This window comes from Petaurus breviceps, unplaced genomic scaffold (assembly GCF_028583685.1).
Source record: "Petaurus breviceps papuanus isolate PSGF00001 unplaced genomic scaffold, PetGlider_PUasm1.0 37, whole genome shotgun sequence".
Classification (NCBI taxonomy): domain Eukaryota; kingdom Metazoa; phylum Chordata; class Mammalia; order Diprotodontia; family Petauridae; genus Petaurus; species Petaurus breviceps.
In genome coordinates this window covers 38367694-38387339 of record NW_027186296.1, presented here as the reverse complement: position 1 = coordinate 38387339, position 19646 = coordinate 38367694, and the positions used below count along the sequence as shown (strand labels likewise).

At 38.2% G+C, this 19646-nt stretch overlaps 1 protein-coding gene and 1 long non-coding RNA gene across 8 annotated transcripts in view; one reads left to right on the top strand and one right to left on the bottom strand.

The window, feature by feature from the left end:
* Positions 1–14370, bottom strand: part of DENND4A (DENN domain containing 4A) — a 152246-nt gene extending 137876 nt beyond the window's left edge. For all 7 annotated transcript variants that reach the window (XM_069098266.1, XM_069098265.1, XM_069098268.1 and 4 more), the window contains exon 1: positions 14132–14370. The gene's annotated coding sequence lies outside the window, so the exon portion shown is untranslated. The remainder of the gene's footprint in view (positions 1–14131) is intronic.
* A 238-nt stretch (positions 14371–14608) lies between these two features.
* On the top strand, positions 14609–18718 carry LOC138169116 (uncharacterized). Its single transcript, XR_011170274.1, has 3 exons — positions 14609–14894; positions 16316–16423; positions 16814–18718. It is a non-coding gene; the product is annotated as an uncharacterized lncRNA (long non-coding RNA).
* Positions 18719–19646: the final 928 nt, after the last annotated feature.

Sequence of the window (19646 nt, the reverse complement as noted above, 5' to 3'; positions counted from 1 at the left end):
ATGAAAGAGGAAAATAATAAATGTTAGAGATGTTGTGTGAAGCCATGCATACTCATGGGCTGTTGAAAGCCAACTATCAATTGGTTCAGCTATTAATATTATGCTCCTAGACTCACTAAACTATCCTGCTTATATTAAACATGTGCTCAAGGAGGTCAAGGGTAGAGGAAAAGGACCCATATGAACAAGAACATTTAAAGTAGCAACTTTTGTTGTAACAAAGATTTGGAAACAAAATAGGTACCAATCAGTTGCAGTATGAGTAAACAAAATATGGCTACCTGAATATATGGAAATTTAATTGTGCTATAAGAAATGATGAGTGTTCAAGAGAAATATGTAAAGACCTGCATGAATGAATATAGAGTGAAATCAGCAGAACAAGGAGAACAATTTACCTCATGAACTCAATAATAATTCAGGAAGAGGAATTTCTGAAGGACCTCAGAATCTTTACCGATCAAAGTCTCAAACAATCATGACTTCAAAAGACTTAGGATAAAACATACCTCACCCTTCTTGACAGAGAAATGATGAGAGAGGTACAGAATATTATGTATCCTCAGATATGGCCAATGTTTTGATCTGTTTTGCTTCACTGTACATATTTATAAGTGAGGGCTTCTACTTGAAAGGGGGAAGACGGTTAGTTGGTAGACAGTAACAGACATTTAAAAAGCATTAATGAAACTTTTTTTTTTAATGGAGAGTAAGAAGGAAGTGATGAAACAAAGATAAATAGCATAGCTTTCTTACTACCTTGTTAGATATTAGATTTATACGTGAGAAATTCATTTTCTTATGCAATACTCTTTCCTATTCTTTGTATCTTGCAACGTTTGAGTTTGTTGATAAGCTCACAATTTTAAAAAATTTTCCCTGAAAGGGAAAATAATTTACTAAGCATTTATTAAGTGCCTAATATTTCAAGACACTAAACTTAACACTGAAGATGCAAAGATGAAAAAGTGACATCCACAAAATACTTGTACTCTTGAAGAGTGAAAAGTTGTTCAGTTGTATCCAACTCTTTATGACCCTGGGGACCATACTGTCCATTGGGTTTCCTTGGCAAAGATACTTGAGATGATTTGCTGTTTCCTTCTCCATTGGATTAAGACAAACAGAGGTCAAATGACTTGTGCAGAGTCACACAGCTAGTAAGTGTCTAAGGCTATATTTGAACTCAGGTCTTCCTGACTTCAGGCGCATCATTCTATCCACTGAACCTCCTAACTGCCTCCTAGAATGGTAAGACACATACACAAAGACCATACACAAACACCAAGTCCGGATGTGATGAATGAATTGGAAAGATCATAAAGAATAGCCATGAGAGACTTTTGGAAGAATAAGAATGCATCTAAGTTGGATCCTTATGCATCCTTAAAGGAACTGAGGAAACAATTTCAGCTGGGGAAGGGAAAGAAAACATCAAGTCTAGGTATGGAAGAGGGCTGATACAAATGCCTGGAAATGAAGGAATGGGAAATGAGATAAAGATCAGTTAGTTTTTCAGTTTGGTTGAAATACAGAATGTATGAATGGGAAGCAGCATGAAATAAGACTAGAAAGGTTGACAGGAGTGAGGCTGTAGTATAGAAGGCTGAGAATGCCATACAGAGTTTGTATTTCATCCTACAGGCAATTCTACAGCCACTGGAGGTTTCTAAACAGGAGAGTGACCAAAGGACTGATGGAAAACACTATCCACCTCCAGAAAAAGAACTATGGAGTCTGAATGCAGATCGAAGCATACTATTTGCTCTCTCTTTTGTTTCTTCTTTCTCGTGGTGCCTCCCATTGGTTCTAATTCTTCTTTATAACATGGATAATGCAAAAACATGTTTAATACGAATGTATATGTAAAGCCTTATGCCAGATTGCATGGTGTCTTGGGGTGGAGGGCGGAAGGGAAAGGAAAGGGAGAAAATTTAGAACTCAAAATCTTATGGAAGTGAATGTTGAAAACTAAAAATAAATATATTTTTTTAAAACTAAATAGACAAACATGCTTAGCTTATCTTTAACCTAGGCTACTGTTTAGAAGGTAGCATGATGGTATGAAGACAGCCTTGATAGTACAGCTAGCTTATCTGGTTAGTTTGTCTACACTATCAAAAGTGTAATCATGTCTAAGTTTTCCATGTAAAACATTTTCCAACATGTCTATGAAATTAAAGGTTAAAGAAAAAACAAAATAAACAAACAAGAGAGTGAGGAGATAAGACGGAGGCCTTCACACAAGGAAAGCAGGATATGGAATAAAGCACTGAATTTAGAATCAGAGGCCCTGGATTTTCATTCCAACTCTGACACTTACTAGCAATATAGAAATGTGTCAATCACTAGACTTTTCTGATTTGCAAGTTCTTTATCTGCAAAATAAAGAAATTTGATCAGATGAACTTTAAAGTCTTTTTCTAGCTGTAATTCTACTTTGACCACAATATGAAGGATGGATTTTAAGGGCAAGGGTGTTCTAACTCAGAAGAATACTGGGAATAAAAGGAATGGAACAGAAATATGGACATAGCATTGAGCTGTTAAAACAAATTAATTTCCTTATGGAAATCATACCACTTACTAGGACTAGAAGAGCAGATATTCATGATAACAAAAGTCAGTCATAGGTTCATAAAATTTAGAGCCTATTAAGCTTAGCTCAAGTATACCTTTAAAGGTATACTATATAACTCTAGAAACAAAATAAAGACATATCACACTAGGGTTTTAAGTGAAAAAAATTTGAGTGGAAAAAACACATATTAGAAAGCATAGGGGAAAAAAACTGTATGGACCTCAACTGAACATGCTTGTGATACCAAAAGTCAGACCCTTTCTGTAAAACAGAAAAAATCTGTAAAACAGAAAAAAGTTTCCAAGTAGTACTGAATGTTCCAAATTTTCATTGGCTGCTGCTTAGTGACCAAATTGATTATATTTGTAATCCTAGTCTTGAAATTATTCAAAGAATGAGCTTGTAATGTAACTTCATGTATTTTATATAATTTAATGTATTTTAATGTATGTTGGTTTTGAAGTGAACCCACAAAAAAAAAAAATCTAATGGAGATAAATCAGGTGACTGAAGAATCCAAGCAAGAATACTTCCTCTAATGATCCAGATGAGAAAGTGTAATCCAGAAACTGTTGAACACACAATCACTAGTTGTCCTGTCTTTTTAAATTAAATTTAGAAATTTGTTATTCAAAATTCACAAAACTAAATAAGTATAAAAGAAATTTAAATAACTGAAGTTTCAAATGATTTTTGGGGGAAAGTTTATGATATTTATACTTTCTGAAGTTAGTAAAAATTCAAACTGTACTAAGACTTTTGGGAGACCCTGTATAATCAGGTCCTTATTACCTCTTACCCAGACTGCTGTAATAATATCCTAATTGATCTTGCTTCTAGTCTTTGCCCTTCTCCAATTCATGCTCTACCTAGAAGCCAAAATAACCTTCTTAAGACATGGGTATGACAATGTCATTCTCCTGCTCAAAAATTTTCAGTGGTTCCCTACTGTTTCTGAGATAAAAACATAAACTCCTCAGTTGGATATTTAAAATTCACAAATTTGGCTCCAATGTACTTGACATATTTACTAGACATTATTCCCCTTTGTGCACTTTATATGTCACCCAGCACTTGAAAAACATTGCCCCATCTCTAAAACTACCTCTCAAAATCCTCATCCTTATTGCTTAGTTCAGCAGCTAGGCCTTCCAGTGGTTAACAGTTTTCTTCCTCCTCAAATTACTTTGTATTTACCAATCTGTAAATTAATGGTAAAGTGGATAGAGTGCTGGGCCTGGAGTCAGCAAGACCTGAGTTTAAATCCAGTTTCACACACTCAGTAGCTGTGTGACCCTGGGCAAGTCATTTAACCCTGTTGGCCTAAGTTTCCTCATCTGTAAAATGAGCTAAGAAGGAAATGGCAAACCACTCTAGAATCCAGTCAAGTCAACAAATACTTATGAAGCATTTACTATGTGCTCAGTACTACTCTGAGTGCTAGAGATACCAAGAAGGCAAAAATAAAGTCCCTGCCCTCAGGATCATATTTGGAAGGAGTCATGAAGAGTCAGATACCATAGAAAACAATAAACAATCTATATACGGTTTTGTTTTTTTTTTAAGCAATCGGGGTTAAGTAACTTGCTCAAGGTTACACAGCCAGTTATTTTGTGTGGGTGTTAAGTATCTGAGGCCGGAACCCATCCCAGATCTCCCTATGCTGGGGCTGGTGCTCTTACTCACTGAGCCACCTGGCTGCCCCTAATCTATATACGTTTTATCCCCCAGTGGAATATAAACCATTGGAAGGGACTATGTTGCTCTTAACTTTGTATCTCCAATGCCTGGAGTGTGTCTGATAAATATTTGTTAACTTGTAACTTTCCCAACCCAAGAACCATACAGTGATACAAGTCACTTATATAAGGACACATATATAAGGACAGTGATTGGGGTCATAGGTGAGTATACTGACCTTGAGAAAAGAAAAAGGGAGGGAAGTATGTCTTTTGGTCAGGATGTGGTGGAGATGACAGTGGAATCATGAGGGAAACGAAGTGAAATGAAGCATAACTGGGGCTTTCATGAAATAGTATAATGGTCAGAGAGAGACAGTTAACGGGTAGGAGGGCAAAGGTGAATTAGGGAGAGAGATGTAAGTATATTCTATTAGATTTGTAGATTTTTTTGCTATTGTGCTCAACATTCCCAAGTTTCAAAGGTGTAAAATTGTAGTCAGTTTAATTGACGGCCTTAGAAAAGATAAACTCATAGAAGTACTCTGTTTTTAAATATGGATGCTGTAAAGTTTGTTGGTAGCCATTCTTCATGTTCTACAAGGCAGTCATTACTACTAAAAATTAGAATGATAATTTTTTTTTTGGCGAGCTTTATCTCAGGAGGGAAACTGGACATTATTCTTCTACTTGTAATGATCACCCTCAATAGACTGCAGGCTCCAGTGCTTGGCAAACAGTAAGGGCTAAATGCTTCTTCTTTCATTGATTAACATTTGGGTAGCAGAACCCTTATCATCACGATGAGTTAACACTAGTGTTCTGAGCATAACAAAAAATAATATTTTATCGGTTTTATTTTTCTGACATGGCATTCCCAATGACCTTAATGCTTCACTAAACTGCATTACTAAACATGTACTTAAAAACAGTGTTGAGGTAACCATGGATCTTAGTCAAAACCATTAAGATGTCAACTTTCAACCAAATGAAGCAATACTGATTCTGGCTAAACCCCAGGAAATATCAATTACATTCAAGAACATATGAGAACTCAATTTCTTTCTCTCACAAACGTCAGGAAAATGACATATAAACATAGCTAGCCATCTGTTCTCTATTCTTGGGCAAAGAAAAAATTTGAATAAGTATCATGCTCAATTATGTAACAAATTTATAAAAATAAAAATTAATCAAATAGGAGTCTAAAAACCTTGGGTTACTTTGTACTAAGATTGGTCTTTTATGATAAATGTAGTGAGTTTGACATAAAAAATACATACAAACACAGGAAACTAGCTCACTTGGTCTTTTATTGATGATTTTAGTTTTTACATCACAATCATTTTGAGATTCATCCCTTCCCTTCCTTCTCCTTATCCCAAAGCGAATCTTCCCCAATGTCCTACTCTTTTTTTTTTTTGAGCCTGGTTATCTGGGTTATCTAGGTTACCCCTAGATTAGAAGTGCAAATGCCAGTCAGGACCCAATTCTAATATCAACTTGTACAGAAGCTCACTGGGAGATCACCACATTTGTACTTGAAGTTAGTAGTTACCCAATTTACTTTAACCCTAATGTAGCCCAGAACTCCCAAACTCAAGAAACCCACCAACCTGAACTTCTTCCACAAGCAAGGCATTATGGGGTCAACCAGCTTACCTCCTCTTAAAAGCCTTTCCAGATTAACCCTACTGGTCACTCTGGCATCATGAGTTGTCATATCACTATGAACTATCAAATATTATATCAATTGATTATTGCAGGTTTAAGTGATTTTAAGTAATTTCATACATTTTATTTCCCCAATTAGACTGGAGGAAGTTCCATGCAGTAAAAAAAATACTGAAGAGTCAAAACACCTAGGTTAAAATCCTAAATCTGTCGGTTTTTATTTGTGTGACCTCAGGTAAATCACCTAACTTCTCCTCAAGACCTTGATCTATTTTCTCCTTTGTAAAAAGAGGGAGCTGGAAAAGACTATCTCTAAGATTTTGTTAGTCTACTGTGCTTTTGAACATTTAATTTTAAGTTCTTCAAGAACAAGAAACATTATCTTTTATTTCTTACATCTCTGTACATTCTAAAGTCCTACTCTGCTATCTCAAGGCTTGAAGATTACTGTGGATTCTCACAGGGCATAGCAGGGGAATGAATGAAAGTTCTGTCAGGTCCTACTAAGTTGGAAAAACTTCAAGTATGGGCTTATAATTAACTGCGTGTTAGTCTAGCTAGAGGCTCCTAACCTGTTAAGTTGGCCACTAGCTGATAAATTTTGGGAGTCAGCAAAAATCCTCATCTTGTACAAGCCACCTAGTTTCTTCTTTTGTAAAATGAGGATAATACCCATAATATCTATGTCACAGAGTTGTTGTGAAGGATCAAATAAGATAATATATATAAAGCTCTCTGCAAACCTTTAACACCTATATAATTGTCAACTGTCTGGAGGATCTGCTCTAATGGAGGAAGTACCTACAAAATCACAAATTATTTAAAGAAGTATCCCCTCAACAAAGTTTCTTACAGTGCCCTGCACAGAGGGTACTCAGTATATTTTTTTCTAATTACAACACAATGTGGTGCTATTTTTAAAAATTTTTAAATAAGGTTTTATTGATATTTTCTATTTCTTATAGCACCATGCCCTTCCCATTCCAGACAGCTATCCCACAGGACAAATAGTACTTTTAGACAGAAAAAAAAGCACAACTGATTGATACATTTAAAAAGTCCAAAAATATGGGTAATGTGTATCACCTGTAGACCTCTTACCTCCACAATGGTGTAGGCTGGGGTATCTTCATATATTTCTTCATTCAAGACCCCGTTTGACCTTTATAATTTTGTCACAACTACTTTTGATTTTTTGGGAACATCCTCGTTCTTTCCATTTATATTGGTATAGCTTCTGTGTATATTGTTTTCCTGCCTCTGCTTACTTCACTTTGCATCATTTCAAATAGATCTTTCTAGGCTTCTTTGTATTCATCAACCACATTATTTTCTACAGCACAATAATATTCTATTACGTTTATGTAACAAAATTTGTTTAGCTATTTCCTCAACTGAGGAACATCTGCATGGCTGGTACCTATATTACTGAAATCCTGGTCTGGCTTTTTACATTCACATAAAGTTAAAAAAAAAAAGTTTAGAGAATAGTAGTAATCTTGCCTACACCTCAAGTCATTCTCTAAGGATAGATAGAGAAAGAAATGAAGCATTTATTAAGTGATATGTGCCAGGCACTGTGCTAAGGGCAGAGGATACAAGTATCACTTGCTCTCGAGGAGCTTACATTCTATGGGAGAGAAACAACACATAGAGGGAAGTTGGGAAAAAGGGAAGATAAAAGGCAAAGACTACAGGCAAAGAGGAATAGAAGTCTAGAAAGTCAATGGAGTCAGGAGTGAAATGAGCAAGGCTAGAGTATCTCATGAAATGATGATTTGAGCTAGATACTTAACAATCCTGAGAGCAATCCCAAGATGGAGAAATCTCTAGGGTGGGAAGGCTGCTGGTGAGAAGGTAGAGAAATAAAGAAAATCTGGAGGCCCACTCAAAGGATAAGTACAATACTGTAGAAATTATTTTATTAACACTGTCAAACATCTTTATCAATGCTTAATATAATGCCACATGTTTCAAAGGCTCTTAGTACTTGACCCTAGGCAGGCTTGGGTCATAAAGTCATTAAATTTAGCATCAGCCCTGAACTATAAAGAACCAAAAGCTTGCAAATCCCATGGATACTTAGACATTAGGTTGGTTCCTTTTTTCAAATGGGGGAAGAGGAGAGGGTTTAAAAGGCTGGGTTTAAGCTCAATGTTATAAAAACATCCCTTTTATGGTGTCAGAGCATTTCAGCATTCATAAACATGAAACATAAGAAACACTGTAATATCATGTATAAAGGCAACAAATTCCTAGAACACTGACAGGTTTCCTCATTGTCTTGGGATATGGTGAAATTAATAATCTCATGTTTGAAACAACTACACTGAAACCTACACTAGGAAATATCTGCTATAATACTATATATATAATATAATAATATTATTTATATAATAATTAATTATATATTATATAATTATATAGAAATATTATAGAAATATTTAATTATATATTATATAATTAAATATAATAATATAATAAAATATAAATAAATCAGTCAACAAATATTTATCAAGAACTTAGTATATACCAGGTACTGTGCTAAGCACTGAGGACACAAAGAGGGGCAAAAAAAACCAGTCCATGCCCTAAAGGAGCATACATTCTAATGAAGGATACAGCATGTAAATGACTAGATATTTTAAAAAATATACAGATTAGATAGAAGACAATCTGAGAGATGAAGACATTAGCAGCTGGGGGTATTAGGAAAGGCCTTCTATAGAAGGTGGGTTTTGAGAGGAATTTTAAAGAAAGCCAGGAAAACCAAGAGGTAGAGGTGAGAAGTCAAAGCATTCCAGGAATGGGAGACAGCCAGGGCAATGGTCAAGAGACCAAGAGATGGAGAGTCTTGTTTAAGGAACTGCAAGTAGGCTCATGTTCTAAGTCCTAGTGGCATGGAGGGGAAATGTAAGAAGACTATAGAATTAGAGTGGACCATATTATAAAGAACTTTAGGTGCTAGAAGAGTTTACATTTGATCCTAGAATAGTAATAGGGAGCCACTAGAGTTCACAGGCAAACCTGTCTACACTTTAGAAAAATTATATTGGCTACAGAGTAGATGGACTGTCATGAGGAGAGTATTGAGGCAGGCAGAGACACCCATTGAAGAACTAATACAATCATGCAGGAGAGAAATGATGAAGGCCTGCCAACTAGGGCTGAGGCTACATGAGAGATATTAGAAATGTTATGAAGGTAGAAAAGACAAAATGTGGTGATGGACTGGATATGTGGAGTAGGAGGAGTCAAAGATAGCACTGAGATGGTGAGGCCAGGTTTCTGGGACAGCAGTGAGTTCTTGACAGTGATAGTCTCTTATTCAGTATAACAGATCTACAAAAAATATTCAAGGGAGTCTAGAAAAATCTCACAAAAACAAATCTCACAACCAACTCTGAAAGACTTAAGAACTCGGATCATTACAATGATCAACCATGATTCTAGAGGACTCATCACCTTCTGACAGAGAGGTGGCAGACTCAGAGTACAGGTGGAAACATCATAGTTTTGGACAGGGTCAATTCAGGAACTTGTTCTGTTTGAATATACATGTTTGTAAACTGGAGTTCTGTTTTTCTTACTTTCTCAAGGAGGGGAGGAATAGGGAAGGGGGGAGTGAAGGTGGATCCTAATTTTTTTTTTAATTTCAACAGTAACAGTTCTTGGTATAGGATCAGGAGAACCTAAGTCAGAGCAAAATTCCAATGTATAGCAGAGGCCCAAATCTTTATATAAAAATCTGAATAAGAGTGTGTGTATCATATATGTGTTTAACTGCATATAAATCTAAAATGTATTTATATATTGGTCACAAGGAATGAGTCTATAAAATAGCAAAAATATCACAAGTGTGATATCCTCTCCCTAAATTTTTATCACTCATTCTTTTCATTAGAAAATGATGTGTAATACTAGCAGGAAATCTCCCTTGCTATCTTTTCCATTTCTTTTTTCTCAGTGGTTTGACTTCTCTCCCCCTGTTGTAATATGTTCATTTCATTTTAAGAAGTAGATAAGGATGCATAAGGATAAGGTCAAGCACTTTAAAACTAGCCTGGTGCCAAGTATAAAGTGCATAAGCATAGATAGGTTTTATGATTATAGGCAGCATCCAAATGACAAATGGATTGTATTCCAAAAGTTCATTTTAAAGTTACCTTATTGTAATATTAGATAGAGATAATGTTATAAATATTTGTTAGGTTCTCAACCTAGCCAAAAATAGCTAAATTTAACCCCATAAGGGAGATGGAATAATATATGTTTGCAATGAAAAATAGTTGAAAATAACATTGCCATAATAGTTGTAATTTAAAAGATCATAAAAAAAGATTGAATAGAATGGGTTTTTTATTCATACTGAATGCTGATGCCTCAGAAAGAGGTAAAGGTTTCAGCAGAGATGAGGAAGAGATGAAGATGTTGAATAAAAGTCACTGGGCCATTTCAAGGTCCTTAGAAATGAATGGTGCTGGTTCTTTTTTCAGTTTAATTTCCTTTCAGACTTATGGTTTTCCCTTCCTTTGACAAAGGTGTGTCACTAGCACTACTTTTTAGTCATGGAACAAAGAAATTGAGAGACACAGAGTCAGCCTGGCATAAAAGAAAGAACTCTGGAATTGAAGTCAGAAGGCCTGGAATAAACTCCAGGCTCTGCTCTTTAATAGCTGTGTGACCTTGGGCAAGTTACTTACACTAAGCCTCAGTTTTCTTCAACTATAAAAATGAAAGGTTTAGATGATACAACGCTAAGGTTCCTTCAGCAGGAAAGCCTAAGAGATGGGCCTACCTTTACTACACAAAAGTAGTATGACAGAAAAAGCTAGTGCATCAAAGGAGACACGTATGCTTCTGGGAAATTCTGTCAAAGACAAGAGTGGAGTATTAGAGAAGGTGCTTGATTCCAGAGGATAGAAAGGAAACTTGCAACAGACAATTCTATGCAATTGTCCACTACATGAGGGGAAAAGAGGATGTGTGTGCAAGAGAAAGTAACAGGTCTGACCATGCACAGTAATACAACCCTGTGACCAATGCTCTTCATAGCACAGAGAGTAGCTTTAATTATTAGTTGTTCACAATCCTAGATCACAGATAAGCAACATTTAAAAAAATGTTTTGCTTACAAAGAATTACGAGATAACAGTTTTCTGAAAATTTTTAGTCTTTTATACTATGATTCAAAGCATTCTTATTCAATTTAATAGAGAAAGGGACTGAACCTGTGATTTCACTGGTATATGAACCCCTTAGTGAGGAAACTCCCATTATCAATATAGGTCAGCATCTTCTCTGCAAAGAATGGTCTTAGAGAATCACCTAGAGCACTAAGAGGTTAAAGGATTTGCTTATTATCACACAGCCTACAAAAATATTGGAGATAGGCCTCTAACCCTGCTCCTCCTAGCTTAAGGCTGTCTCTCCACTCCACTGCATGGTCTCTTTATTCAATTAATAAACATGCATTAGATGCCTAGCGAAAGGCAGCAAAATGTAGTGGAGAGAGGGCAAACCTTGGGACAGAGAATACACAGATTTACAAGCCTATCTCAGATACCTACTGGCTGTGTGACCCTGAGCAAGTCATTAAACTTCTCAGTGCCCCAAGAAACTCTTTTAGGAGTCTAAGTTACTGAAGAGTTGCTGATTTGAACTGGTGGAGGGAACTTATATGCTAGAAATTCCTCACAGGGATGAATTCGAAGGTCCACACCAAAACAAAAACAAAACACAAAAGCATTTAGTATGAAATATTCTGCTAGGTGGGTGAGATGTAAAGTTTAGATAACATATCTAATAGGAGATTCAGATACATAAGTTATCACTGACATTCACATTTGCCTTTTAAGAGACAAGAAAGCCATTAGAAACATAAGGAACACTTGTAATATCGCTGTATTAAAAGTTCCTATGCAGCTTGTTTTAAAGATCTAAAGAATAAACCTGCTTTGTAGTACTGTGGTATAAGAATCTATGATTTGGGACACATTTAGTTTATTTTTTAAAGATCTCCATGGAGCAATAAAACAAAATCACTGGGGTTGGGAGAAGAGAATTTTGTTATACTGCATTCCATTCCTGTCTTCTCCAAGCACACACATTGCATATCACAGAAAAGGTTGGCAAAGACAAGTCCCCTTCAAAAAAAGATAAAAAAGCTCTGCTAGTGTAACACAATGTTGGTCACACAGAGTGTATCTGAAAATTCAGAGAAGACTAATTTTTTGTTTTTCATTTACATGCTGATCTTGTCCAAACTTTTTACACTTTTATATAAATAAAACACTAGACCTAAGAATCCTATATAATTAAACAACTATCAGAAACAATACTATATGTGGAGTAGGAAAGAAACACCAAACTCCTGGTTCAACCTCCAAAAAGCTTCAGCAACTAATGGTGGATTTAGAAAATATTTATAAGTTTCATATCACCTCACTATTTTCAGAAACATTTTTTTAAGTTTAAAATAATGCAGATCAGAATATGAATACTCATTTTCCCCCTCCTATCTTTAGTTAGGTTCTTGCTCGATTTACTTTCCTATAACAACAACAAAACTCAGAAAAAGTAATATGCCCAGGATAAAGAAAATCCACTCCTGCTTGCCATTCAGAAAATTCTACTGTGTAGCATCTTATTGCCAACAGCAATTCAAAAAAGAAACTAGAAAGAAGCTGTCCAAAACACTAAATTTCTATCCAAGATGAAGTTTCCCTAACAGGTGGGGAATACAAATGCTTGGTGATTTCTTCATACTTTCAATTACAAAAACTAGATCCCTTAATGATCTTCATTACATTGACACAGTAGATAAACTCCATTATCTATACAGAATGATAGCACAAAAACTTAGGGCTCCCCAGAATCCACTTTTTAAAAATTATCTTGGGAGTAATAATAGTAATATTTATAATAGATTAGTGTAACCTGGACTACATTGTTTACAGTTGTTTGTTTTTTGCCAAAGGAAGAATAAGACAGTAATAGAGTACATATACTTGATAGCTTAAAAAAAAGGGTTCTCCCAAGAACACAAACATAAAATGCTTCAAACTCAGAATACTCCTTTAATTAATAAGAGTTAACTGTGAAGTAAACCCTTAGTGTACTCATTTCCTACTCTCACTCATGACTAGCAAGCTAGCTAACATTCTTTTCTCTCTCTTGGCTGTTAGTTTCCAGCACACACGGGTCCTGGTGATTGAGCCACGGAATAACTGTCCTGCAACTAAAAACAAAACTCCCACTTTTAAGGGCCCAAGTTTTCTGCTACACTATAAGCACACATCACCGTCGTCACACAAACGCTACACTACATCGCTCGTTTTAAAAGCAATTGTCATGAAACGCTACCACGAACTAATTTTCATTCTTTCTTAAGAGGTAAACTTCAGTGGGAGGGAGGCTGCCATAGAAGGGGGGAGCGTGGTCATTTAAAAACAACATCGGAGGCGGAGGCGGTGGTAGCAGCAGCAGCCACAGCCACAGCAACAGCGCTCCACCAAGCCAAGCCGGCAGGTTTGGACCCCCCGCAGCGGCGGCGGCGGCGGCAACAGCAGCATCACCTCCTGGGCCCTCCTCGGCTGCCCCCACAGCCCCGGGATGAGGGGCGGGTAGCGCGCTCGCCCGCCACTTCTCCCGGAGTCTGCGGGGCTTCACACGAGCCGAGCAGGTGGGATCCCGGGGAGCCACCTCAGCCTTACGTAACAGAGATGTCAGGAACCCAGATTGGGAGCCTTCTCCCCTCTCTTCTTCCCCCTCCCCCACTTCTTCCTCCCAACTCCCTCCCCCCCCCCCCCCCCCCGTCCGGACTACACCGGGGAAACAAAAACAGGGTCGGGGGCTGCCACCCCCCCCCCCGCCCCCGGGCATCGTCAACCCCGGACACCCGTGGGACTAGGGGATCCAGTGGCAGCCGCCAACCCTGTCCGGAGGAGGGAGAGCAGGGCGGCCTGGCTACCAGGAGAGCGCAAAGTGTCTCCGCGCCCGTCGGGTCTGGAGAAGTGGCCCAGAAAGACCGACCCCCAGAGCCTCCCCGGGGGATCGGGCAAGCAGCCCTCTGCCGCCCCCTCCCCCTCCTGATCGCGGACCCCCGAGCGCGCGGGCGCGCGCAAACACACACACACACAGCCGTTCCCAGCAGTGACAGCTCCACATGTCACCGCTCTGCCACCCCAGCACTCACCGCTCGGGGCTCCGCGGCCACGGGGCCAGTCACCAAGGCAGCAGAGCAGGGGTCTCCTCCTCCCCAGCAGCTGGGCACGAGGGGCCGAAGCGAAGCGGCGGCGGCGGCGGCTCCTGGCCAGCTTAGATCATCCCGAGCCCAGCGCTCCGCCCTCCGCGGAACCCCAGCCCGCCAGCCCGTGGCCTGCTGGCTCAGTCAGGCGGGACTCCCCCTCCCCTCGCGGCCGCCGCTGCCTCCGCCTCCGCCTCCGCCTCCTCCTCCCTTCGCGGCCGCCGCCGCCGCGGCCGTCGCCATCTTGGCAGTGACGCCAGCAGTCGAGCGGGCGAGCGGCCAACCGGCGTCTCCTGACGAGTAGGCAGGAGCGGAGGGAGGCGGGGGTGAGACCAAATGGTAGAGATGTCCGCCGGGTCCCAGGGCCCGCCGGGTCCCAGAGGGTGGGAAAGTGGGCGGGGCCGAAGCGGCCCAACCCTCCTCACGGCTTTGGTTGTTTGGGAAACCTACAGTCATATCCCGCCTGACAGCCAGAGCGCGGGAGAGGCTGCCCTACTCTGACACTGGGAAAGCTGAGATATTTGGACGAGATAATCTTGGCTTCGCACCTCACGCCTCCAACCATTAACACTTGCACCTACCTCGGGAGAGCTTGCTTGACTCCTCTTTTGCCTCACAGCTCTGAGTGACCTGAGGCAAGTCCCTAAGGGGCACGACTAACCTGGAGGCTGTCGAGGGACAGCTTCTCAGCGCTTCCTCTTTAAGTGCACAGGTGCGCTCGGGAATTCCCTTGGGGGCACTCAGTCTCTACGAGGGCCGTACCAATATAAACAGCTTTGCAGAATGGGGAATCCAGGGACTTTCTCTGGAAACTACATGGGCGGGTGGGGGGAAACACCATTAATAGCACGAGAGTGGGGGGGGGGGGGGGGTGTTTTGCTTATTGTTTTGCTTTGGAGTTTATGCTGGCTAATTGATTCCGCCTTGTTTCTCTGCTATGGTGGACAGAAGAAAGGTGGGGAAGTACCTCCTCCTCTTCCCTTAGGTATGATTCTGAAATTCCCCCTCATCGTTCTTCAGTCTTGTCAGCCTTTCGCGTTTCCTTCCAATGAATTCCAAGCCTTTACCTATTGCATTCTCTATACTTAAAACAACTCATCTTCTAAGATGTTTCAAGCTGAGGTTTTGTCCAGAGCTAATCCATCTCTGACAATTTTTTTTGTTGTAGTAAGACCAAACACAAATAAGCCCAAACTTCAAAACAAAACAAAAAAACTAACCCCCAGGCCTGTGATCTGTGTTTTGTCATGGAAGTGGATGTTTGCCTACAGCTTTTTGTCCATGTGTGTGAAAGCATGGCAAAAACAAAACAAAACCCCCAAACCAAAAACAAACAAAAAAAACAGCCACAAAACAAGCAAGCACTCCATGGACAGAGATAAAATTCATTCTTCAGTTTGTAGCAGCACCTGTTGCTATCCCCAAGGGGTTCAGCCACTCCCTTTTAAAGAGTAATTTGGTTGTTCAAAATATTTTCTAGCTACAAAAAATAACACCGCTTCACTCAACTGAGTGAAAGGACTTTTAAAAAATCCATTACAGAATTTCATAAGTTGCCATGGTCAAAGAATTGATTATCAAATGAACAACCTAACGGTGATGATCCGCTCTGTACTAAGGAAGGTCCTCAGAAAGTAAATGGATTGTTGCCAGAGTGTCCTAGAGGTCTTTCCCGAGTCAGGAATTACCAGAGCTTGATCTCTATAGGCATCACCTTTGAAACCCAGAGTAATTGCCATACCAAGATACAGCATTGTAGCAACAATTACAATGAATAGGCAATTACATACTTTACAGAAAAGAATTCTCTACTTGGATATTTTAATGAATCTGTGAAACTATAGCTGTGGGTACTCGTTCCAAGCAAAGAGATGCTCTCATGCTATACTACCCATAGTATACTATGGGGACCTATCCAACACGCCAGGAACCTTCCTTTATTTCTCTTGACATTGCCAGAGTATAAGTGAAGCATACAAGATGTCTGTTCTTTGTCCCTTATTCTCACTATTCAGTCACTTTATCATACATCTCTTCTGTGATCCTAACACCATTTTACCTGTGTGATTTTTCTATGATAATGTATTGCAGCCTATTTGTACCTAGCATGAATTTACTCATTGTTCTTTTTAGTGATTTTTCAACCATGATATTCCTTCAGAGACTGTGATATTCCATGAAAAGATGAGTCTGTTTCAGGAAGAAGTTTTGGTTCAATAAAACATTATTCCATTTCCCAAGGTCAGTATAACCCTCTCGCCTGCCAATTCTTAGACTAGCTCATTGTCTATTCAAGATATATACATATATATATATATAAACACATACATTTAGATATGTAGAGATACATATATATATATATATATATATATATCACACACATGTGTTTTTGAACAAGTTATTTGGATTATCCCTCCAAATGCATGTCTTAATCAGGACAATTTGCATTATTTATCTACTAGGGTTTTGGGGTTTTGTTTTGTTTTGTTTTGCATGGAAGCTTAACTTTTTTGAGTGAATATGGGATTGTAATAAGAGACTATAATGCTGTGGGCTTGATGCAATAAATACATCATTCACAAAAAGAATGATCTATAGGACCATCTAACAGGAGATTTATCTTCCATTTAGAGTCTTCATTGGACATTATCCAAGACAAACATCTTTGATGATAGCACCTCTCTTTGGTTTATACCTTGCCTGATATTATCAAAAGAGTCATTGAAAGAAGTTACCTCTATTATTGTATCTCTGAAGGCATCGTGGATGACTTAGACATATTCTTGGGAGACACCTTGTTAGAATAAAGTCATTAAGGTTATATTTTGCTCTACTAAACAAAATGCTTTTTTATAAACAAGTATACTGATATTTCATTTTCTACATGTTTTAGTCAACTGCATGATTGTAAAAAATGGAGTATACTATGGAATATAGGGTTTTTTTTTTTTGGAGGGAGGGCAGGGCAATTGAGGTTAAGTGACTTGCCCAAGGTGACAAGGCTAGTAAGTGTCTGAGGATGGATTTGAACTCAGGTCCTCCTGACTCCAGGGCTGGTGCTTTATTCACCTAGGTGAATATGCCACCTATGCCACCTAGGTTCCCCCTTTATAGACATTTTCATAAAAATGGGAAAGTAAGCATATAAATCAGTGGTTTCTAATATTCTCTTGGTCATCTTCCCCAAGACTTTGGCATCCTTTCTTTGGATACCATGGGATTTATTCCTCAATGATGCAGATCCCTAAGGGTTAAAAATAATATTAAGGGTTGCTTTTCTAGTATTTTATGAAGCCCCTAGTTTATTCTCTAACATGAAGGCATCCTAAAGTCTCCCCCCTTTATCTTGAAATACCCTAAAACTTTCCCTTTATCCTGGACCACAAAATTTCTTGTCTCCCTCATCCTGGGTCATAAATTTTCCCGTGTCTCCCTTATCCTTTCCTTATAAAAACAAGCCCTGTCCTTCTGTAAATTGCTAGTCATTCCTCCAGGGCTAAACCACTGCTTTTGCTTCAATAAAGCTCCCCTTGGTTAGGAGAAAATCATCTAAGTGAATTCTTTCACATCTGATCCTGCCCTCCCAACTCTGACCTCAACATCGATATGTTCAAAATTATATCACCTTAAGCATAAACCTTCTATTCTACTTCAGCTGCCTTTTCTAGTTTTGTTTTCTTTAGTGATTTTCCTGCGTCCTCATGTAACTCATCAAGGACCTTAGAATAAAGATTTGATGGTTCAACTACCAATGATGTAGAAAAAAAAAAGATATAAAAATCTTTACAGTCTTTTGCATTTTTGATCTGTTCATTGTTGAGTCCAGTTGTTCACCCTTGGTAAAGAGACCTAGTGTTTGTGAACTGAAAGGGTTTCTAGGTTTTTTTGTTCTTATTTCAGAAATTAATTTATATCAAACTTCTTTAGGAAACCAACAAGAATTTATTGAGCACTTACTGTGTCCCAGGCACTGTGACAATAGTTTAGGCAGACATTCATTCTTTTATTCTTTTCCTGTCTTTTGGTATCAATAGCTTGTTTAAGTTAAGTTACTTGACTCCATACTATATTACCTTCTCATTTTTGTCATTTCTTCCAATTTGCTTTTGATTCAGATCTTTGTTTTAACAAATTTGTGTTCTAATACAAACAGCTGCTTTGGAAATGCATTGGGAACCATTGGTTTTCTATTAAAATATAATCAATTGCACCATTTATGATGCTATGTTGTTTATGGTGCTCACCATGTCCAGTGCCTCTCAATTCTTCTCAGTTTAAAAAAAGGATTATGTATATAAGAATGAGGCTTTTGTACAGATCATAACCTTATGAGTGTTCATTTCTTTTTCCTGAATAATGTTTTCTATCATATATATTACCACCCTTTCCTCTGCTCATCTTTGCATTGAAATCACCAGTTATTAAAGTTTATATTGAATGAATTTGGAGGATTTTATTTAGTTTTTCATAAAACTGCTGTACCTCTTTATTCTCTGCATCAGAAGTAGCTGCAACAATAAACTGCAATTGTTTTCATAGTGTCTTTTGTTTTGTAAATGGTTGTCATAAGCTCAGCAATGGAATTTTTTAAATGGCAGAAAATTTCTAAATAGAAAATGGCACCTACCAGAGCACTATTTTATAAAGTATTAGAAAATGACTGCTAAGTGCTTGTAAAGTGCTTTTAATTTAAGCAATTAAGACCATTTACCAACTATCTCATTAGTTCTTCAAATAAGCTAGAAATTACCATTTGTGATTGGCTTAAGGTAGACCTGTAAGTCAAAGGTATATTTTTGCCAAGATTTAGCCATTTTTGTATTCCATGGACCCTTTTGGCAATCTGATAAAGTCTATGGATGCTTTCTCAAAATAAAAAATTTAAATAGATAAAATACATAGGATTACAAAAGAAATGAATTATTTTAAACTAATTATTAAAAAATGTAAACACATTCATGGAGCCCCATGTTAATAAGCCATTATCTATGCCCTTTTTAAGTACCATCATCTCCAAGCACATTTAGTACCTTGCATTTAGCTGCTGCTCAATATTTAAGGGATGAATGCTTTGCTGACAATAGGGGAAGCATAATCTATACTTAATGTGTTTCCTATCATAAATAGACTTCAGTAGTAGTGAAGTCACATGTAATAGGAATAGAGATTAAGTCATCAACTCAGTGCTTAAATGACAAGGCAGAAATCTAAAAAGCTTCCTAATTTTACTCTGAGCTTTAACATTCTTCATGAATAACAAAGTGGCTCCTTCCTAAAGCCAATCCAATTTGGAGGAAATCCATTTTACCAATGTAAAATATTCATTGTATTGTATTGTAATAAATCTTAGAATCTGATGATTCCTAAAGTGGATTAACAGACGAGAACTGAAGAGCAAACAGTGAGTTTTGATCTCTACTGAAACAAATTGATATAATTTGACAATGAAAAGAATTGTGCTCAT